Source organism: Monodelphis domestica, chromosome 1 (genome assembly GCF_027887165.1).
Source record: "Monodelphis domestica isolate mMonDom1 chromosome 1, mMonDom1.pri, whole genome shotgun sequence".
In the NCBI taxonomy this organism is placed as follows: domain Eukaryota; kingdom Metazoa; phylum Chordata; class Mammalia; order Didelphimorphia; family Didelphidae; genus Monodelphis; species Monodelphis domestica.
The window spans coordinates 607,664,874-607,688,997 of NC_077227.1; the positions used below are offsets into that span (position 1 = coordinate 607,664,874).

At 34.2% G+C, this 24,124-nt stretch overlaps 1 protein-coding gene across 2 annotated transcripts in view; it reads left to right on the forward strand.

The window, feature by feature from the left end:
- Positions 1 to 24,124, forward strand: part of LOC103104397 (putative leucine-rich repeat-containing protein DDB_G0290503) — a 115,911-nt gene that overhangs the window by 17,544 nt on the left and 74,243 nt on the right. For both annotated transcript variants that reach the window (XR_008915600.1, XM_056813820.1), the window contains exon 2: positions 8,732 to 8,811. The gene's annotated coding sequence lies outside the window, so the exon portion shown is untranslated. The remainder of the gene's footprint in view (positions 1 to 8,731; positions 8,812 to 24,124) is intronic.

A 24,124-nucleotide genomic window follows, 5' to 3' on the forward strand; every position in this document is an offset into this window, starting at 1 on the left:
CATGTAATTGGGCAAAGTAGTTTCTAATCATTTATTTATTCTTCTTTTACTTTGAGTCTTTTTATTTTTAAGCTGGTAATTTATTTTCTGTTTTCTTTTCAAAATATCAGATTAGTTGATGATTTATCTAAAAACTTCTTGTTTTTTTTTAAAAAACCAGTTCCTAATATTATTAATTTAATAATGATGTATTTGTTTTCAATTTTGTTAATCTCTTCTTTGATTTTCAAGAAGTTCTCTTTTAGTACTTATTTTAATGAAGATTTTAAATTACATGTTTGCTGAGAAAAATTTTTTTTCATTTGTTTAATTGTGCATCCAACTTTTTTCCCAATCTTTTGTTGATGTTTAGAGATGTGAATTTTCTCCTACTGATTCCTTTGGCTTAATTCCACTGATTTGTATATAATAACTTTTTTGTTTTCATTATCATTATTCTGAAATTAACTATTGTTTCTATGATTTGTTCTTTGACCCATCAACTTTTTAGATTTAAATATTTAGTTTCTAATTTTACTCATTTTTTCAATGTACTTTATTGAACATAATTTTATTGCTTACAAGTTCTGCTTTTCTACATTTATTTATGAGGTTTTGGGGTCCTAGTAAATGTTGAATTTTTGTAAAAGTTCTATGCTTAATTGAAAAATATGTATGTTTCTTTCTATTCTTATCCAGGAATTGACAGAAATATATCATAACTAACACTTCTCAAATTCCATTTAAGAACTTAACTTTTTTCTTGTTAATTTCGTGGTTAGATTTGTTTTGTTTTCAAAGGGAAATATTAGTCCTCCACTAATATAGTTTTACTGTATATTTCTTTCTTTAAGTCACTTAGCTATTCCTTTAAGTATTTAAATTCTATTTATTCATTTATATAAAGAAATACAAAAATAAAAACAACAAAATAAAATTTAAAAGTAAACAACTAATACTCAAGATATCACAAAAGCTTCCTGGAGGAGACAGCACCTGGGCTGCAGTTTGAAAAAAAAAAAAACCTAGGGATTCTAAGAATAAAAAATGAACGGAAGGTATAGTCTACAGTCACAGAGGGGAAAGGCATAGAAGAGTCATGTGCAAAATCATGGAGGAAAGAGCTGAAATGTCATATACTGGGACTGGTGTATATGTCATTTTCAGTAAAAGAGAAAGCACATGCAAGACAGTAATATGAAATAATTTGAAAGAAATAATGATTGAAAAGACAGATTGGGTTGGGGATTTTATTTCTTATCTTATAGGCAATGAGGATAAAAATATAAAGAAGAAAATGGCTTTTTGGTGGTTCAAAAATTAAAAAAAGATTGTTTGAAATGCTTTATTTGTGATCTATTATATAAGCCTCTTTTATATTTAAATTTATTTTTACATCAATATTAATTGGGGATACTGGCCTACAGTATTATTTTATTATTTAATATTCCCTAGTTTATGTATCAAGACAATATTTCTGTTCAAGAAAGAATTTGGTAGGATTCTCCCTCCTCTTTTTTTTCCTGCTAATTTTTCAAAAAGTTTATATACTTTTAGAATTAGAATTTCTCTTAATGGTTGATGAAATTCATTTGTGAAGCCATTTGGTCTTTGAGTTTTTCTTTGGAAGTTCATTTATGTTGTCTTTCCTGTAATCAACTTTATTTGAAGCCCTTTCTTTTGTATGAGGAAAGAGAGAGAAGGTTTTTTTCTTTAATTCTGATTTGAAACCAAGATTGCCCTCCTCTGGTGGAATAGTTCTCATTGAGGCCTTTTTTTTATTTGAGACATTTTAATATTAATTTCTCTGACTATGTTTATTGTGTCTATCAGATTACTGTGTAGCAACTATACAAAAGAGTATCATGGACCTATAAATATAATATCATGGTCAGAAAAGCAAAAAACACAAATGCACTGAAAGTTTCAATTAATAATAAGTTCAGTTACAAATATGTGTAGGAAGATTTCTTTAGCTATTTTGACTGCAAGAGAAAAAACAAGACTGCTCAAAGAAAGAAGAATCCAGTTAGAGAATTGTCTTCTTGACACCACTGACCTCTGTTTAATTTAGTTTGCTTCCCCTCCCTGTTTCTCTTCTTTTTCTCTCACAAAGACCTCACACTCAAGTTCTTAACCTTTATTACTTTCCTTCTTCTTTTTTGACCCTTCTTTGTGATTTAACCTTCTGAGGTTTAAATTTGTTTAGTGTATTACTGATTCTCCATCTCCCTGTTCCTTTTCTTCTTTCCTTCTTTTTCATTAAAACATAATGAAACTCCTCCCAAGTGCTTTGTCTTATTTCATTCCCTCTATTACCTATGGTGACTTTAGGATTCTGAGGTGGCAAGTTATCATCTCCTACTATTAGAAAGTAAACATCTACTCCTTGTTTAGTCAATTCTGATTGTTCATATTTTCCTTTTTTATCGTTCTATTAACCCTCATGTTTTATTTCTGAGTTTCAACTTTAATCTTTTCATCAGTGATATTAGAAGACCTCTAATTTCTTCAAAGTCCATTATTTTTTCCCTTTGGATTATTCTCATATTTGCTTTTCTTTCTTTCTTTCTTTCTTTCTTTCTTTCTTTCTTTCTTTCTTTCTTTCTTTCTTTCTTTTTTTGGCCAAATTATTCTTGGCTGTAAACCTCTAGCTTTTGCTTTTACCTTTTGTTGTTATTCAGTCATTTAAGTCATGTCCAACTAACTCTTTGTGACCCCATTTGAAGTTTTCCTGGCAAAGAGATGCCAACTTGAGTTCTGGAAACCCCAGGTTTGCCTCTTTCCTTCGGGAAACTGCCTGAAGGGAAGTCCCAAAATGACTTTGTCTTAGGCTGAACAAAGGGATCACCAAGCATCCATTCAGTGTCCTGAATAAGAGTAATAGAAATGCTCAAATCCTCAATCCCTTTTCTCTTAGAAGTTTCCCCAAATTATATCAGAGATCCTTTCCCTAGAAGACCAACACCAGGCTGGAACCATCCTTTTTTGTACCCATTATAAGTGAGGCCATTCCCTGTCACCCTAACCTCTGGCTATAGCCTCTTGTAAACTGTTGGCCATATGTACTTCCCCAAAAGGTATATAAGTCCCCAAGTTCTATTAATCTTTGGAGAATCATCTAGCATCGTGATTCTGTCAGAGACACTGTCCCCAGACCTCCCAGGGTTTAACTCAGTGTGTCAGCCAATATATTTAAGAACCTGTCTCTTTCCTGATTAAAGATTTGGTTTTGCTGACTACTTTAGTAGTTCTGTGTTTTTCTAGGTTGTCAGAGACTAGATTGGTTTGCCATTTCCTTCTCCAGCTCATTTTCTAGAGGAGGAAACTGAGATGAACAGGATTAGGTGACTTGTCCAGGGTCACACATCTAGTCAGTGAATTAGGTCATTTTGAACTTAGGAAAGTGAGTTGACATGACTCTAGATTTGGCACACTATCCTAGCTGTTCCAATTTTTACCTTCAAGTATATCATATACCAAGCTTTCTGTTTCTATAGTATGGTAGCTGCTGAATCTTGTGTTATCTTGACTATATATATATTTGCCATTGAATTCTTTCTAGATATTTGCAGTATTTTTTTATTTCAGAAAATGATGTATTTTGGCTCCAATTTTCCTGCTTTTTTGTTTTTTATTTTTTTCCTTCAATAAATGACAGATGGATTCCATTTTTTATTTTGTTCTCTAGTATAAGACATCTAGACATTTTTTAATTATTTCTTGAAATATGGTGTTCATGCTATTTTTTTTATGAGAAGGGGAGGGAGTTATGTCACATCTTTCATATAATCTAATGGTACTTAAATTTTCTCTGTTTGATTTGTTTGACAGATCAGTTGTTTTCAACATACAATAATTTATATTTTCTTCTTTTTCAGTCTTTTGATTTTTTTAGCATTTCTTATTGGTTGATAGAATAGCTTCTTATTGGTTGTTTGATACCTTATTATTATCAAGATATTAAATCTTTATGTAACATTTTGTGCTTATTTTACTAATCTATTGATTCTTCCAAGTCTGTACTCCATAACTCTCATTCATTTTTTAAATCTTTTTCTATAGCACTCTCACATCTTATGTAAAATCATTTAAATTTTTCTTATTCTCTCTTCATTACTTTTAGTATTTCTAGAAAAATTTATGTCCAAACTGTACTTTTCTTTGAGGCTTCATTTATAGATGTTTTGGAGTCATCCTGTTTTTCTGGAATTGTCCTGAGTGTCCCTGTTATCCTATTCACCCTGAAAAGTAGGAGTTTTTGTTGTTGTTTATTTTTTTCTTCCAGTATTAGGACTTTGAATGAGATTTTACATACTCTTGGAAGCAATATCTGAGTCTTGCTTGGACATACTTTATATTCTTTCAAGTTTCACTGTGTCTTTCTCTAGGTATTGGGTCTCATGTTATGGAGGAGCTAAGGCTCTGGCCCAAACACTATTAGTGTACCCAAAGCAGTCTGGTCCAAGTAGAAATCTGATCTGGGTTTTGGTAACATAACTGTAGACTTAACCTTGGTTGGAACATCAATAGACCAATACCCTGACAGTTAGCTAGAATGCTTTTTTTTTTTTTTAGTTAAAAGCAATAGAACTGTAATCTATACCTTGGTTTGATATCTCTGACCCAGTTACTCAGTTCCAGTTCTCATACTGTTCTGGAAGCTAAATCTAAAACCCTGTTCCTTAGTAAGAATCATACAATTACTACTAGCCTCTATTCCTATTGCCTAGTATATATAGTGTTAAATCTGTGACTTCTTGCATTCATCTATCACTCTTGGTCCCTCCTTAGTCTGCACTGTATATGAGACCCATTGTGGGCTATGAGCAACAAAGATATCAACTGGCTCCTATTCCTGCTGTTTGTTCAATGTCAGACCTATCCCCAATGGATATTAGAGCTGCACAGGACTTATGTGAAACAAAAGGTCATCAGAGTTCAGCATCCACATTGGAGAGCTTTTTATTGAACCCTCCTAGGTAGTCTTTATCCCCAATATCTGTTTCTTTATTCTTGCCCAACCTATAAAAAGACTCTGATAAGATTTTTTATGATTCCTTTTGTTTGTCTTTGTGGAATAATTGTGGGAGAGAACTGGACTTTTCTATTTGCTCCAACTCTACCATCTTTATTGGTCTCACTTTTCCATTCTTCATCTACTCTTCCATATAAACCCTTCAGCTCATCAAAGTCCTTCCTAAAATGTATTGCCTGAGCAGACTATAATACCTTTTATATGGTCTTACTAAGGCTAAATATTGAGAGATGATCACCTCCCTGTTTCTGGAAGCTATACCTCTTCTAATGCATCACATAGTCTCATTCTCCTTTTTATTACCATGTTGAACTACGCACTCATTTAGTTTTCTATCTACCGAAAGCCCTTAACACTTTTCAAAATTACTTTCCAGTCATTCCTAGCCAGGGTTCACATCTAAAGTTTTCTACTTTCTGGCTATAGGATCTTGGAAAAATCATTTATATATAATTTTCAGTTCATTCACTGGAGATGGACATTCACAGATTATTCTTCAAATATTAATTAAATAGCTGCATGTCATGTTCTCTTGGTCCTACTCATTTCACTTTTCATTACTTCATGTAGGTCTTTCTGAATTAAAAAAAAATTAACCAGCTCATTGTTTCTTATGCCCTGTCCTCCTAAAATCTCTTCTAAATCCTTTAATGAATTCTGAGCAGGAAAACATAATGTGATTTGTTATTTTGTTCTAATCTAATGCTTAGTGAATATCAGGGTACAAAGAGTTGGGAAGCACATTTGGGTTTTCAAGGAAGAAGAGGAGCCTTCTTTTTTTTCTGTTTTCTGGTATTCCCCCCCCTCCTCCTTCAAACCACTTAAGTCTCTGTCTCAGCTAAGATGTACAGAGTAAACAAAGCTCTCAGATCTGACTGCAGACAAAGGGTGGAGACAGCACATCATTGTGCTTTTTGTTTCCTTTAAACACTAATATAATACCAAAGGCAGCCTGACATTTTGATAATGTACAACCAGAAAGTGCCATATATCAAAAATGTTGCCTGTTCTCGTTGCCACAAATATCCTAATATCAGCAATTGTTGTTTTCTTCTTTTCTTTTCCTCCAAAAGACTCAACATTCTTACTTTAGAAAGGTAATTTGAGGCAAGGAATAGTCTGCGTTTATATTGATGATTTCCTGTTTCTTAGAACTCCAGAGTGCATTGGAAAGTACTCCTTCATGAATGCTAGTTGAAATAAAATTATTTAATAACAGTAGCTAAATAATAATACTTTACTTTTATAAGGTACTTTGTTACTATAACATAAAGAGTTCTATAAAGTTTGTCATTTTAGCTTCACGTTAAACATTTGAGATTCTCTACTACAAATAAGAATAACATGGAAATAGGTTTTGAACAATGATACATATATAACCCAGTGGAACTGCGTGTCAGTCTTGGGAGGTAGGAGGAATGAGCATTGGGGGTGGGAGGGGAATCATGAATCATGTGATCATGAAAAGATATTCTAAATTAAAAAAGGGGGAAAATTGTGATTGGTAGGGCACTATATATAGGTAAGGAAACAAGCTCTGAGAGATAAAACAATTTGCCTAAGTCCACACAAGTAGAATGAGAAAGAGAGAAACCTCAGTTCCAGATGCTCTGACTATATATCCAGGGTTCCATGTCTATTTTGCCTCACAAGTTATATGGTGCATAAAGACAAATTGAGAGACAACTATTGACTGGACCTAAATGGATTGATGTTGTTTTACTCCACAGAATATATGCTTTTAGATGCTGTGATGATAATGATGAAAATTAGGATGAGAATGAGTGATATCATCAGAAATGTGCAATAATTTGTACTTTATATGCAAAAGATGATGCTTTTAATCCAAGAACTTCATTTTGATCACACTCTCCAACTTTTTCTACCCAATAAGAAACATGCACTCCAGTTCAGCTCCCTGGCTTTGGTACTTGAACACTTTTCCTTATCTTACTGGGAACTTGGCCTCCACACCATATCTGTTTCCATGACTTCATTCTCTTATTAATAATGGATTTTTATTTTTCCCCAATAACATTTCAATACAATTTCTTAATATTTATTTTCTGATATTTTGCAAGTCATATTCTGTCTTGCTCTCCCACCTCACGCCCACCCCAAGAAGGCAGACAATATGATATAGTAGTAGTAGTCTCTGGGTAACCAAGGATGATGTTTGTCTTTGTGTGCTTTCATCTGTGATGTAGATGAGTGTGCACAAAGACACTTGTGCATGAAGGAGATTTAAGTGGAAAAGTAAATGCACAGAGATGTACATATACTATCATATAATACATATTTCTATGTCATGTGAAAAAAGACCCATTACTTACACTAGAGAAAAATTTATGGAGGAAATAAAAAATAATATTTTCCATTTGCATTTGGACTCCATCTATTCTTTCTATGGTTGTGGATATCCTTTTTATTGTCATGAGCTCTTGGAGTTATCCTGAATCCTTTCCTTGTTGATAATAATTAAGTCATTCACAGTTAATCATTCTATACTATTGTTATTACTGTGTATGGCATTCTCCTAGTTCTGTTCATTTCACTTTGCATTACTGCATATGTCTTTCCAGGTTTTTCTGTGATCATCTTGTTTGTCATCTCTTATGTCACAATAGTATTCCATTACAACATATTCTACAACTTGTTCAGTCATTCCCCAATTAGTAGACATCCCTTAAATTTCAGTTCTTTACCACCACAAAAAGAGCTGCTATAATTATTTTTTTACAGGTTGGTTCTTTTCCCCTATCTTTAATCTCTTTGGAATACAGACCTATAAGTGGTATTTCTGTGCTGAAGGGTATGCTCAGTTTTATGGCCATGTGGGCATGGTTCCAGATTGCTCTTCAGAGTAGTTGTACCAGTTTGCAGCTCCATCACTAATGTATTAGTGCCCCAATTTTTCCAGCATTTAACATTTTCCATTTTTGTCATCTTAGCCGGTCTGATGTATTCTCTTATTATTTACACCCCACTGGAAACTTGGAACCCTTCACCTCTGGCTTCTCCCATAAAAATAAGTAGGTAAACTTTTTGCCTTATCTTTCTGGGTCCTTTCCTGGATCCTTTCCTTGTTGATAATAATTAAGTCATTCACAGTTAATCATTCTATACTATTGTTATTACTGTGTATGGCATTCTTTTCTTCCTCTATTACCTCTTTACATGTTTTCTTCTGCTACTAGAAAACAAGCTCCTAGAGTGGAGGTATTTTATTTCTTACATTTGGGTCCTTAGTAACTGGTACAAACTACACAATAAATACTCTAACCATGTATTCATTCATCTTCAGTAAAGATGACCTGTATCTTGATTTATTTTTCTTCCAGTAGGTATGTATTTCCCTAAAACTATACATATTCTTTCTGGTATTACATATTTTTATCATAACTAGTTAGGATTCAAAATGCAGTCTAGCAGTAAAGCAAGCAAAACTAATTGGTTAATATAGAGATGGGCCCCATGGTTGTAGTCTCATTACCTCTATGCTCTTAACAAACTGAGCTAACCAGTTATGTGGTAGGTCACTGGCATCAGTACACAGTGGTCCCTGGTTCAAGTCTTCTTTGCCAAAATCAAATAAGTCAGTTCCACAAATAAATATTTTAGCAGGAGATAAGCCAGGGCATACAGCTATGAACAATAGCATCTTAATAGAAAAATTATTCTGTCCTCATTGCAATTTTCATTTTTCTTTTGCAGTTCTCTTAGTCTAATTATTCATTGTGGTATGGATTTGACCCAAAATTTTTGAAGGCTGTGCCAGTGGAATATAAGCTCTGGTAAGTTCTTCCAAGTTAGAATGGTTCTGATACCAAATTATGCTGTCTCTCTCAAGACTATCCCCCAGTATTCTGGTCACTGGGTGATGAATTCTTTATCCTTGGTGACTGGTCCCATTCTTTTGTTCATGATATATCAATGTCATTTGTCCAGGAAAGACTTCTTATTTATTTTTTTAAATTCATTTAGTTTTACAAATGCTCTGTTCACAATATTTCTGTTTATCCAAGAATATTTTACAAAAGAAACAGTTTCTTTAATCTTTCACTAACATTAATAATCAGAATGTAGAAAAAAACACATGAAATATTATAAAAGCTTAATATAAATATTTCTTCATTAAAATGTAAACTCTTTGAAGGTAAGATCTGTTATATTTCCAACTCTGTATCCCCAGGACCTAGCCTAATGCCTGGGACATAGACTTAGTTTTTGATGAATAGTCCAAGATCAGTATCATGTCATCTCTTGTTACCACCCTAGCTCCATGTCAACAAACAGTAGGGAAGATGAGAAAAACTAGCAATGAGAACAACTAATCAGATATGGTTTGTTCTTTACCACATGCGATTGTTATCCAAGTCTCTCCCTGACAGTCAGGTTGACCTCAGAAATTAATGAATCTCTCATAGCTCCTATCAAAAATTACATGAAGGTATGTGTGCGGGGAGGTGGTAGGGAGAGAATCTGGCTTTAATAGTTCTCCTTGGTTTCCTATTGTTCTTATTATTGTTCAGAAGAAACATCAGATAGTTATTTTTTCTTTTATTTATTTTCCCCAGAAAGCATTCATTTTATTATACCACAATAATGGAAAAATATGTTTGGGGAAATGGAGGAAGGTAAAAAGGAGTTCCCTTTGAGAATGACCCTAAGACTGTAAATATTCCAGCACAAGGACCGTTTCTCTATTTCAGGAAGCTATCTTTAAGGATAGATGTTCAGCTAGTTATCTTAAGAGTGTCTGTAAATGTCATTAATTTTGAAGAACTCCTAGGCAGGCCCTAAAATAAAACTATCTGAATTTGATTTGTGATGAGACTGAGGGAAGTGCCAGCTTGGTTGATTAGTTTTCAGCTGGATCTTTTCAAACCTTCTGAAAGAATTTGGTTACCTTGGATTAACCACAGTTCTGTGCAGCTCCTTGACAATCAAAATGCATTTGCTTAAGATGAAGTGACTCCCAGGATGCAGAGTAGTCTTATCATAAGTTTGGCTAGCTCTCACCAGTTACAAAGACCTTTTAGAGGAAGTTAGTTTCCTGAGCATGTGGCAAATTGGGAACATGGTTAAAATGGGACTAAAATTTGAACTGGGAACTCTCAATTGGCTTATAACTTGTCATCAGTTCAACTGAGAGTATTTTGTCATTGGCTCTGGGTTAGACACTGTGCTGGATAATGAGGATACAAAACCAAAACCAAAATATCCCCTGTCCTCAAAGAGCTTACATCCTATTGGATAGTCAAAACATGTTCACAGATAAGCAACAACAATCTGTCTATAAAATAATAAAAAGTCATTCCAAGAGCAGAATGAGAAGGCAGCTAGGTGACTCAGTGGATAAAGTGCCAGGTCTGGAGATCAGAGGTTCTGAGCTCTCAAATCTATCCTTACATACTTCCTTATGTGTGACCCTGAACAAGTCACTTAACCTCAATTTCCTAGCCCTTACTGCTGTTATGCCTTAAAACTGATACTCAGTATCAATCCTAAGACAGAAAGTAAAAGTTGTTTTTTGTTTGTTTGTTTTTAAAGAAGAGCAGAATGAATATTAAAACATGATGGGATCTATAGATTTAGGGAAGGCGTTGTGTAAAATATTTTGTTTTGAAACTAGACATACCAAGTGAGGTGAGGAGGGAACAGATGTAGGGAGCCAACTATATAAAAAACATGAAGATAGAAGATTGTAAAGGATAGGGAACATTTTGCACACCACTTTGCCTGGAACTGAGAATGCGCAAAGAGGAGTAATATGAAATACAACCACAAACATATGTGGTAGTCAGATTGGAGTATTTTAATATAGTTAGAATGGTTTTATACTTTTCTCTAGAGGTACTAGGAAGTCTGCAAAGATTGTTTAGTTATCTTAGTATTACACATTGTGCTTTTTTTAAACCCTTACCTTCCATCTTAGAATCAATACTGTGTATTTGTTCTAAGGCAGAAGAGTGGTAAGGGCTAGGCAATGAGAGTTAAATGACTTGCCCAGGATCACACAGCTAGAAAATTTCTGAGGTCAAATTTGAACCCAGTACCTCCTACCTCTGGGCCTGACTCTCAATCACTGAGCTACCCAGCTGCACCCTACTTTTTGCTATTTGAAGTCTTTTAACAACTATTAGTTTATATGATTCAACAACTGGGTGAATTAAATAGAACAGATATTGCTACAGACAAAGAAACTGAGTCACAGAGCGATAATAATCCCGGTTTAGGATTACACAGCAAGCTTGCGGTAAAACCAGACTAAAATCTAGATCTCTTAGGTTCTAGCATGGTGTTCTTTCTACCACATCAGCTAGTTGTTTCTTAACTAAATCACACACTGCTTTTCTTGTGTGTTTATTGGTCCCTAAAATTAACTTCCCTTCTCTCCTGTTCCACTCATCTCATTAGAATACACTCTCTGACAGCTTCTTGCTATATGGTCCATAGAAAATGGATTACATATATGGATATAGTCCATAGAGAAAATGATTGTGATAATTGGGCACAGTTTGATTCTGTGGTTTATAGAGCTAAGAGGATATACAACCTTAGTTCACAGTTCCACTTCCAGGCACTTTACTTGATGTCTGATAGACCAGATTATGATAGAGTCTGGTTGCAAGACTCCATTTTCTTAGCATGCAGGAATTCTGAAAGCAAGATGAAGCTCTCAAACAGTAGGTATTTCCTCCCCAAACCCTTTCTAAAATGTCATCTTTTTGTATCTGGAAAAATCCATTTAATTTTATTGGAGAGGTACTTTATTTTATAACCTGGTATGTGTCAAAATTGATCTAAAAGAAAATGAGTCTCATCTATAAAGTAGGTGAATTGAACTAGATTATCTTTAAGACTTCTCTTGATTCTTTCATTTTCATCTGGATACAAAGACCAAATATCTGGTTCTCAGTGGGATGAGATATAATTTCCCTCAATCTTAAACCCAGTTTCTCTTTGCCTTTCAAGATGAAAAATCTGAAATCAGAAATAATCCCCCATTCTGATAAGGGTATCATAAAGTTAACCTAGAATCTGTTGTAGGTAGCTTGGCATTACGATCTTTGAGTCCAGAAGCCTTGAATTCCAGTCCTACCAGTGACAGATAATTATTACATTGTGAGAGTCAAATTATTTAGTTCATCAGTTTTAGGATGTTTGTGAAGGTTTTAAATTTCAGACAGTGGTGTGCTGGTAAATGTTTACTTGGCATTTTGAATACATACATATATATATATATATATATATATATATATATATATATATATATATATATATATGCCACATATATATATATGGTAGACTTTTAAGTTTTATGTACATTAATTATCATTTTCTCCATCATTTTCCCAAGTCTAGACAACAAAACAATAAATGATTTCTTGACTTTTAGCTTGCTGAATTCCGAGTTGTAAATGTTAATACTGAAAATTTAACAACTGGGTTCTCAGTAACTGGAATAAGTTAGCTACAGCACACTCCTTCAAGAGATGAGTTGCTGATATGCATAGATGGGCAAAGTTTCTATACTAGCAGATATCACAGATCTAGACAATAGCTGAGGTCTAAAAATCCTAGAATCTGACTAGGTACTTATAGATCACTAAATCTAATTTCCCCAAAATACTCTGCTCAATTTCATAGAAAAGGATACTGAAATATAGAGCGATAATATAACTTGATAAGAGCTAACAAGTTGACAACATAGACAGGTAGCAGAGCTGGAATTTGAACCCAGTGAATTGTGATGAGACAGAGCAATCCATATATAAGCAAGGATTCACAGAATCGATACTTTTGGTTTACATATGTGGCATGTCTTGGTTTTGAAAAATTTTGTTTTACTAGTTACTTGTTTTCCTAAAGTTCCATCAGAAAAATAACTGTTGCAAATCAAAACTAGCAAAACTCACATAAAAAATGCTCCAAATCACTACTGATTAGAGAAATGAAAATTAAAACTACTCTGAAATACCACCTTACACTTATCAAATTGGCTAACATGACAGAAAATAAAAATGATAAATTCTGGAGAGGATATGTAGAAATTGAGGCACTAATGCACTAGAGTCTAACTTGTCTAAAGAAAAATTTGGAGCTATGCCCAAAGGGCTATAAAACTGTGCATACCCTTTGAGCTAGATATGAGATCTATATCCCAAAGAAATCAAAAGAAAGGGAAGAGGACCTATATGTATGAAAATATTGCAGCTCCTTTTATGGTAGCAGGGAACTGAAAATTGAGGGAATGCCCAGTAATTGGGGAATGTCTGAATAAGTTGTAGTACATGATTGTAATGGAATACTATTGCGCTATAAGAAATGATAAGCCTAAGAAATGCCTAGGAACACTTGTTTGAACCCATGTAAAGTTAAGTGAGTGAAACCAAGAGAATGGTATACATAGTAACTATATTATCAAATGTGGAAGACTTAGATACTCTGATCAAGGCAATAATTCAAACAACTCCAAAGGATTTGTGATGAAGAATCCTATCCACCCTGAAAGAGAAAATGGTTGAACTCAAAATGTAGATTGAAGTATACTTTTAAATTTTTATTTATTTATTATTGTATTTAATTTTTATTTTCTTTTTCAACATGACTAATATGGAAATGTTTTGCATGACTTCACATGTATAATTGAAAACAAATTGCCTCTTCCTTGAGATGGAGTGAAAGGCAGGAAAGAGGGAGAAATTTTGTAACTCAAAAAAATTTAAATGATTGTTAAAATATTTTTATAAATTTTTTAAAAAACTGAAGCAATAGCATTGTGGAGCCAGGACAGATATCAATGAGTGATGTTCTTGGGGCTTCAAGGGTGGCTAGGCTGACAAACAGAAAAGACAAGCCTGAATTAATTATTGGCACAAAGAATCAACAATTATCTCCAACCCCATTTTTTCAAATAACACATTTCTGTGAAAACATTTTTACCTGTTAATTTTCCCACTTATAAAATGAAGATAATTATTTTTCAGAATGGAGAGAGTCAGGTTTAGAGTCATAGAAACTTGAATTTAAGTCCTGCCTTTGAAATACCAGCTATGTAACCACGGCAACCAAGTCACCTCTCTGTTTTTCCAAGTTGCTGAGACACATTGGGACAGGGTTTCCATAGCTGGAGTGCCCTAAAATGGATTTTTTAAAAAAGTCATTAGTTGATACCTTGAGGGGCAGTAAGGTATATTAAATAGGGAACTATTCTCAAAGTCAGAAAGATCTGCATTCAAGTTCTAATTCTGAACCATAAAGGCCATGTGATCCTGGATAAGTCACTTTAACTCTTGGTGTTCCAAGCAATAAGAAGAGAGTAACTGGCGAACAGTTTGTCACTGGATCTTCTTTGGCACAGGGAATTTTCCCACTGGGAAGCTCCCTACATAGATAAAAATTTAAGTCTGAACAATCCAACAATATCAAAGCTTCCTCAGAGTACTTGTCAAAGAAGTTTTTTGTAAATCTTAAAACACTATAGGAATAACATCTCTGGTTGATTATAATGGCCTAAAACTAATGGCTCTGGGGAGCAACAAGGTTGCAAAGTGGTTAGAATACTGAACTGGGAATCAGGAATACCTGAATTCAAATCCAATCTCTGCCACTTATATGATGCTGGACCTTAACTTAACCCTGTTTACTTAAAGAAAAAAGTGCTCCATTTGGGCCAGAGTAAATGGATGATACCTGGACCTGGATAGAGTTTGTGTATTGATTATTGAGGAAGCTAGTTGGCATTGGAGATAGAATGCTAAGCTTGGACTTTGGAAAGACCTGAATGTCAGAAGCAGTCTCAGATACTAGCTGTGGAATCCTAGCCAAATCTTTTAACTTCTGTTTTCTTCAGTCTCCTCAACTGAAAAATTGGGATAATAAGAGCTTCTACTTCTTGGAGTTATTGCAAGAATTAAAGGAAATAATACTCATAAGCACTTAGCACAGTACTTGGCAAGTAGTAGCCACTAATGCCTATTTCTTTTGCTTTTCCTATTCCTTTCCACAAGTATTTATTAAGTGTCTATTTTCTACCAGATACTCTGTGAAATACTTTGCACTGATATACAGAAATGAAATAGTCACTGACCTCAAGGAGCTTATATTCTCCTAAACTGCTGCAGCATGTACCCAAATAAGTAAATACAAAATCATTAGTGGAAGAGAGTATTCAAAGTTATGGGATTCAAAAAATGTCTCTGGCATCTCTGTTCAACCTTGACACAAAGCAGGTCTTCTCAGATGGGTAAGAGAAAGAGAGACAACATTCTAAAAATGGAGGATAAATTGGACAAAGATTCAGAGACAGGAGATTAAATGTTCTATGTAACAAATAAGTAAATTTTTCTGAACATGCAGTATATGAAGCAAAATTATATGCCATTACCCTGGAAAAGTAGGTTGGAGCCAGATTGTAAAAGAGTTTTTAAGTCAAAGAAATTTCTTTTCTATCATTATTTATTATTGTCATTATCATCTTTATTAATGTAATTACAGCTAACCCCATGTGTGCCCATGAATACATATTCTTAAAACAATATTTTCTTGAGTTTTTCTACTTATCAATATCATATTTGGGTTAAAAAGAAGAATTAAAATAAAATACTAATACACCTACGAAAAAAATTTTTTAAAGAACAAACTTTCCAAAATATAGCACTGTACAGAAACTCAAATCAGTTTATTGGAGTTTCTCTCCACCCATTTCTCAATTCTTAATGACAAAGGATGGGGAAGAAAGGGTGAACACAGAAAACATTTGAGGTGCATCTTGGATTTTTTCCCTCAAATTATGTTTTTTGCTGATGTGTATTTCCAGGAATTTATGTAATTAAATTCTCTCTGTCAGACTGAAATGAATTTACTTGTCTATAAGGAAATCCTCTTTAACCCTGATAACTCTCTGTGTATATTTTGCCACGTTGCAAATAAGAATTCTAACTTTCTATTCTTGAAGGGTGCCAGAAATGCTCTTTAGATTAATTTGCATCTGGAGTTTTAGCAAAACCCAAACCACATTCTCTCATAACGAATAGTAAACTTCATTGAACCATCATGTGAACCTGGACCCTAAATCAGGTTAGGATAGTCAAGGCCCATGTGCCCAAAAATAACTTTGGACTTGTTACTCCTCAAATCTGCTCAGAAATGGATGGTCTAGCCTTTGACTTTTCCAACATCAATATTAAACAAGTTAAATTTTAAAACTTTCCACTCTATTTTCCCAAATGGCCACAATAACATGAAAGGAATAGTTGTAGTTGTTGTTTTTCACATTAAGTAACCCATTAGCAGTTTCTTATGTTTTCCCAGATATGTAGAATTTGTACATCCTATATAAATTATAGGCAGGAATTAAAGAGAAAACTTGGCCTGTGTATAAGAATCTACAGAAGGTTAGCTACTTGAAAGAAACATTTGAATGTTTTCTTCCTCAAGAAAATCTGGGGCCATAATTCAAATAGAAATGAGTCTTTCTCTGGACCTAGAGGTATGTCTAAGAAGCTGTGCCTAAATAGAATGAATAAACTCAGATTGCTACTAAAAGAAGAGCACTTACAAATGTTAACAATATGAAATAGGTCTGGATCAATGATGCATGTAAAAACCCAGTGGAATTGTGCATTGGCTATAGAATGGGGGGGGGAGAAGATGAGGGAAAGAATGTGAATTATGTACCCCTGGAAAATTTTTCTAAATTAAACAAACAAACAAACAAATAAATAAACTTAAAAAAAAAAGAATAACATAATCACCATCAGGCCATGCTGCCTTAAAACCCTTGTAGGTAGCATTCAAAACATTTCAGATCTTAACAATTTTCTCCATTTAGTTAAAAAAAATGTTTCACATTTTATTGATTTAAAAAAAGAAGAGCCTTCAAAAATTTCTGTAAAACAAATTTCATTTTAAATCCAAAATGAATGACAAAGCAAAACATCAAGCCCAAATCTTAACATTTTATTCATCATATTTTTCATTAATGTTTTTTATTAGTGAACCCAAGTTTCTTTGAGACATTTGTGATAAAGCTGTTAAAAAAATGGCACAGACATTTTCTAAAACATTGAACCAAAATAAAACCCCAACTAATAATTGTTAAATTAAAATCCTTACTTTAAATCACAGAATGGGAGGCAATTATTTCAAAGAACTTTGCTGTGAAACCTCTTTTAAAGTAGCAAATCCTTCTAAAATGAGATCACTACTCATTTTTTAAAATGTTATTTATTTTGAACAACAAACACCAAATAAAATGAGCAATTCTATATACAAAGTAAAGTAGATAATAAAGATAGTACATGAAATCACAAATCTTTATTGTGTAAAGCTTGCTTTTTTTTTCAGTATATAATAAATTCAATACATTTCCTTCAAAACTCTCTTGTTCATATAGATTTACTTCTGATCATCCTTTAGATTGTGTTTTATTTGAAAATTCTTCCATATTTGAGGGGAAGACCTTCCTCTTCCTCTCACACCCCCTCAAAAAGAGAAAATCGAGAACTTTGCAGAAAGTATACATTGTGAAACAAAATTAATCCACACACTGCTCATACCCTAAAACATATATATATATGATTTTTAGTTTAGTAATTTATTTTCCCAATACACGTAAAAACAATCTTTAACATGTTTTTGAAATAATAATATTCAAATTGTCTCCCTCTTTTCCCCTTTATCTCCCCTCATTGAGATGGTAAGCAATTTGATCTAGGTTATATATGTAAATATCTTGCAAAATATATTTTCATATTGGTCAAGTTGTAAGAGAATAAGTATATGAAATAAAAACCCCAAAATAAACATACACCAAAGGTAGAAATAATATGCTTCAATCTGCATTCAGACTCCATCATTTTTTTTCTCAGGAGGTGAATAGCATTCTTTGTCATAAGTCCTGCAGAATTTTCTTAGATTATTGAATCACTGAGAATAGCTAAGTCTTTCACAGTTCATCAATATACAGTATTGCTTTTCTGTGCACAGTGATTCATATAGGTCCTCTAGGTCTTTCCAGATTTTCCTGAAGTTATCCTGTAATCATTTTTTATAGCACAATAATATTACATCATTATCACATAACACAATTTGTTTAGCCATTCTCCATTTGATAGATATCCTCTCAATTTCCAATTTTTTGCCAGCACAAAAAGAGATACTATAAATATTTTTACACAAAAAGGTCCTTTTCTCTTCCCTTTTAAAAAAAATCTCTTTGGGATATAAACCTAATAATGGTATTATTGGATCAAAGGATATACATAGGTTTATGGCCCTTTGGACAGTTGCAAATTGCCCTCTAAAATTATGGAATTATATTATTTCTTCTGGACCTATTTTCCAAGTCAGTTGTTTTTCAAATGATTAATATTTTCTTCTGTTTTTTTCCCATTCTTTGGAATTTTATTATTTCTTGGTGTCTCAAGAAGTCATTAGATTCTACTTGTCCAATGCTAATATTTTTCAGTGAGCTTTGGAACCTCTTTTTCCATTTGGCCAATTCTACTTTTTAGGTAGTTCTTTTCTTAATTGGATTTTGTATCTCTTTTTTCCATTTGACCAGTTCTGCTTTTTAAAAAGATCTTCTCTTCAATGGTTTTTGTATCTCTTGTACTATTTAATCAATTCATTTTTTTAGATTTTATTTTCTTCTTATATCACTTTCATTTTTCCCCATTTTCCCTTTGCTTCTCTTTTTTGATTTTTAAAAAATCCTTTTTGGGTTCTTCAAGAGACTGAGAATAATTTCATATTTCTTTGAAGTTTTGCATGTATCTGCTTTAATATCATTGTCCCCTTCTGAGTTTGTAGCTTGCTCTGTCTTGTCTCCATCATAATTTTCTATGATTAGGATTTTTTTTATGTTTACTCATTTTCCCAGTCCTTCTCTTGACTTTTATTTTTATTTTAAAGTTGGACTTTGTTCCTAGGGTAGAGGGGAAACTCTCTTGAATTTCAGTATTATCTTGTTGTTACCTCAGATTTAGTTCTGGATGTCTTCAAGATTCAATTCTTCCAAGGTCGTCTGATGGCCTGTGGGCTAGGAGCTCTGCAAAGAACTTCCCATTCTGATATAGTCTCCTTGAAAGTCTATACAATTCGTTTGCATGGCCAAGTGCACTGTCATGGATTGACTTGCAATGGTGCTGGGGCCCTCAGGTAGGCTTCACCACTGACTTGCGCTGACCAGGATCACTGAGGGGTTGCATCAGGTTGCAGAACTTCAAAGGGAAGATGTAAGTGCACTCTATTTTTGACTTGGGCAGAGTCTTGGGGTTTTGCTGCTGGCCTGGTGCCAGATTCAGAACTTCAGATAGAGGTGAAAGGTACCGGCATTGTTGTTGGCCTGTGCTGTTGGTGAGTCCATATTGTGGATTGCACTTCCTTTTCACTCCAGTGAAAGAGACTTTCTCTCCCTATCTTCCTAGTTGTCTTGTCTCACACTGTCCTTTTGTTGGTTCTGCCACTCTAGTATTCATTTTGAAGCTCTATTTTAAGGTTATTTGGAGGGAGTTTTCAGAGAGATTCTGGCATTCCTGTTTCTACTCCACCATCTTGTCCATACCCACCCATGAGAACTCTCATTCTGATTTTTTAAAAAGTTTAGATCTTTGAATATTGAATCTATTTGATAAGACTCAGGCCTATGCTACTAAAGAGATTTCTTTTATAATCATTGTAGTCTTTGCATTTTGTTTTTTATTGTTTCATTGGTAAAATATAAGCAAAAGAAGCAATGTTGTGTAGTAGATTGCCTGCCTCAGAGTTAAGAAGATATGAGTACAAATTCTATCCCTGACCCTTACTAGCCAAATAACTCTGGACAATTCATATGCATCAGATAATCTTTTAGTGTTCATCAACTAATTGCAACACTGATGAACATTTAGTGGAGCCAGTCCCCACACAGGAATAATGATTGGCAGAGTGGAGTGAAAAATGTCCTTCTTGATAAAGTAGAAAATGTCTATATTTCTAAATATGCCAAAATTATTTATGGTAATTGAAATCAGACATGACAGGTAGACTTTTTTTAGTCTGTGTCTTGATTATGACATTACTTTGCTTATTTGAATAAAAAGTCATTGATTTAGAGTTGGAAATTAAGAGTACATGCTTGTCTCTAGAGAAAGAAGTAAAAATAGACACTCTTCCTAAAGGAGTCACAGTCAAGGACTATGTTCTTTCTCTGTGTATCTTTTCATCATAAACAGTAAAAACATTTACCAAGCACTTATGTACAAAGAACATAACAAACATGTATATTCATATAACATGATGCATAACAAAATATTTTCACATGTCATCTCTTTTGACCTTTATAAAAATTTTATGAGATGAATAAAACAGATATTGTCATTGTTACTTTTCAGGCACAGAACTGTGCAGCAAAGAGTATGGGGTTATGGAAGAGGCTGAAATCTGAAGTCATGACACCTCAAGTCAATAAACATTTATTAAGAACCTATAAAGTACCAGTTACTGTGCTAGTTGCTCAGTATACCGATAATGGCAAAGGATAATCCTTGCTCTCAAGGACCACACAGTGTAATTGTGGAGACAATATGTAAACAGCAATGAATAAAAAATACATACCAGATAAATTGGAGACAATCAAAAAATGGAAGACAATAATATAAAATGGGACCAAGAAAGACTTCTTTTTGAAGGTGGGATTTTAGCTGAGAATTGAAGGAAGTCAGAAAAGACAGGAAATGGAGTATAGGAGGAAGAATTCAAGACATTTGAGAGATGAAAATACCAGAGTTGTGAGTTTTGTGGAGGATTAGCAAGAAGGCCAGGTCTGCTATATTACACAATAAGTGGAGGAGAGGAAAGTGTAAGAAGACTGGGGGAATGTAGATTCTAAGTTCTGAAGGTCTTTGAAAGCTAAATAGAAAATATTTTATTTTATTCTAGGATAATAGGGATTCATTAGAGTTTATTGTTGAGAAATTTTCCTTCCTGCTTGTCTACTGACAGGCTTTATGACTGTAGGACAAACCACTTCCTCTTTGAATCCTAGTTGTCAGACATAAAATAAGCAAGCAAAACTCAATGATCATTAGGGCTTCTTTCAGCTCTAAAATTCAAAAGTGTTTGTTATACAGAACTATTTTCTTACAAGATTTCTAGAAATTTTGTTTTACTAAAATGAGAGAACTCTTTTCCATATTCATCTGAAAAACTATTCAATATGCTTACATTAGATACCTATTGTATACAGATTGATAGGAATCAAGGTTTAATCTGAGAAACAACCTCTGCCCTCCTGAACATTTACAAAGTAGGGTGAGGATGTGCCACCTGAATCAATCACCGTAATACAAAATAATGTTCATGAGAGAAGAGGAAACAAAATGCTGCATAAGATTCAAGGAGGAAAGTCCATTGTCATAGGGGAAGGAGGGGATTTATAGAAAGCTTCCTAGAGGTGACTGAATTTATGTGAGCTTTAATAGGATTTAAAAGACTGAGAAATGTAAGAAGATTATCCTAAACATTGAGAACAACATGAATGATGGTAAGGATATAGCAAAGTTCAGACAACAGAATAGCTGATATTTATTAAAGAGGATGACTCTTGTCCTACTCCCTCAGGGATGCTCATTACATTTTACTTCCTTTGGGCACTCTTGTACCCTAAGGAGGAATGGAATTGACAGAGAAGCATCTCTTGCATCTGTTATTAGCCAAAGCCACTGCTAGATGTTCTCTCCTCATCTCTAGGGACCCAGTGAATTATATTCCAATTCCATTTAAACACTTAACATCAATGTGCTTTTAAAACAAAGAGAAATTTACTTCAAATATATAGCAAGAACAGACATACACATGTTTTCTGAGTATCTCCCCAGGAGCATAATATCCCTATATTATTGATCTCTGAGGTAGGGTGAGGAGCTTACAGTTTGTCTTGGTTCCTATATAGCAGTGATTGTGAACCTTTTAGAGATAGAGTGCAGGCCTTACTTCCAACCTACCCCCCCAGACCAGATGCTGTGCCAGCCCCCTCCCAGACTGAGTACTATGCCCTGTCCCCCTCTACCTCACCATGTCTCACCTCCCCATGACCCCCACCCCTCCTTTCCCCTGACAGGGGAGGGAAGAAGTGCTCCCATTGGGCTGCTGGGCAGAAGGGTAGGTGATGAGAGGTGAACATGGAGAGGGAAAGGAGAGTGGCCCTAGTGCTCCTCTTCCCTCCAGCTCTGCTCCCTTACAGCTATGTAACAAGCTATGAGCTATGCTCCCTTCAAAACTAGGTCTTCTCCAACCCCACCATCATCAGAGTCACCTTCACCACAGACTCAACAAGCTATCATCTGCACTATACCCTCATGCAGTATGAGACCCACCCCCCAGCACCTGACCCCAGACAGAGTAGGGAGGAAACTCCCTATTAGGCTCCTGGGCAGAGGAATGAGTGAAATGAGGAATGTCTTCAAGTACATGGAGAGGGGTAGGTGAACAGCTCTGCCCTGAGTCCCTCTGGTTTCCTAATAACAAACTGTGGCAATAATAACAAACAGGTGTGCCCACACAGAGGGTTCTATGTGCCCTTTTTGGTGCACATGCCATAGGTTCACAATCACTGCTAGATAGTATTAACAAGTCCAAAGCAAATAGTAATGGCTTTTTATGGGATGAAATCCCCAGTCTATTGTCTTCAGGGTGTTACTACTGATCCAACTACAACATCCATCTATGATTCCTGAATTTTCCAGATTTCTATGGCTTAAGATAAGTACCTGATTCCATTCCTTGAACCTAGCATGAAAAAGAACAAAGAAAGATACATTTCACTTCTAAGAATTTAATCATTATTAGGTCAGTTAAAGGAGTTCAAATATAAAGAACTTATATGAGTTTATTAAGAAGGAATGATTTTTTTAGTGAAGGTGTGAGAAGCAGAGATGAACTGGGAGAAGGAGAAAAAGGGAGGTAGAAAGGGGAAATTTTTCTCATGTTAAAGAAGTATACAAGGAAGAGCTTTTATAGTGAAGGGGGAAATGGAGGTATGGCACATAATACCTCAACATAACTCTCATCAGTATTAATTCTAAATTGGAAAACTATATATACACACTCAGTTGTATTTAGAAATGCAACTTACCCAATAGCATTATAGGAGGGGTAAAAGATAAAAGAAACGGAGAGGAATGATAAAAGGGAGGACAGACTAAGGGAGATAGTAGCTAGAAACAAAATAAAGCTTTTGAAGAGACAATAAATAAAATTAAATAAATAAATAATAAATCAAATAAACAACTCAGATCAAATAAAATAAAAAAGAAAGAGGAAAAGAAGAAAATAAGGTAGAAGGAAATACCCAGTGAATGAGAATGGAATGAATGAGAATGGAATGAACTCACCCATAAAATATAAATGAACAGCAGAATGAATTAGAAACCAAATTCCAACAATATACTATTTACAAAAGACAACTGAAACAGAAAGACATACACACAGAGTTAAAATGAAGGGTTGGAGAAGAATATAGTATGCTTCAAATGAACATAAAAAAAAAAAAGGTTGGGTAAAAATCATGAGCTCAGATAACGCAAAGGAAAAAAATCACTTAAAGATACCATAGACAATGGAGTAATATAAAAAAATGTAAAGTGAATTTCTCTGATAAATGCTTCATTTCTCAAATACATAGCAAATATAGAAGTGAGTCAAATTTATAAAAATGAGAACCATTTCCCAATTGATTAATGGTCAAAGGATATAAGCAGGTAGCTTTCAGAAGAGGAAATCAATAATATCTATAGATATATGAAAAATGCTCTGTCACTATTCGAGAAAATCAAATTAAAGTAGTTCTTCAGTACCATCTCATACCTAGTAGAAATGAAAATTGCTGAAGGAGATGAGGGGAAAATAAATTGTTAGTAGTCTCTCTGTAATCGAGGATGACGATTGCCTTTGTGTGTTTTCATCTATGGTGAATAAATGAGTGTGTACAAAGACACTTGTGTGTGAAGGAGATTTAAGTGGAAAAGTCAATGCACAGAGACAGTCCCACTCTCTCGGCGTTGGAAGCCTGGGTCCAGGGGCACTAAAAATCGTTATACCTGGAGACTTCCTCAGCTG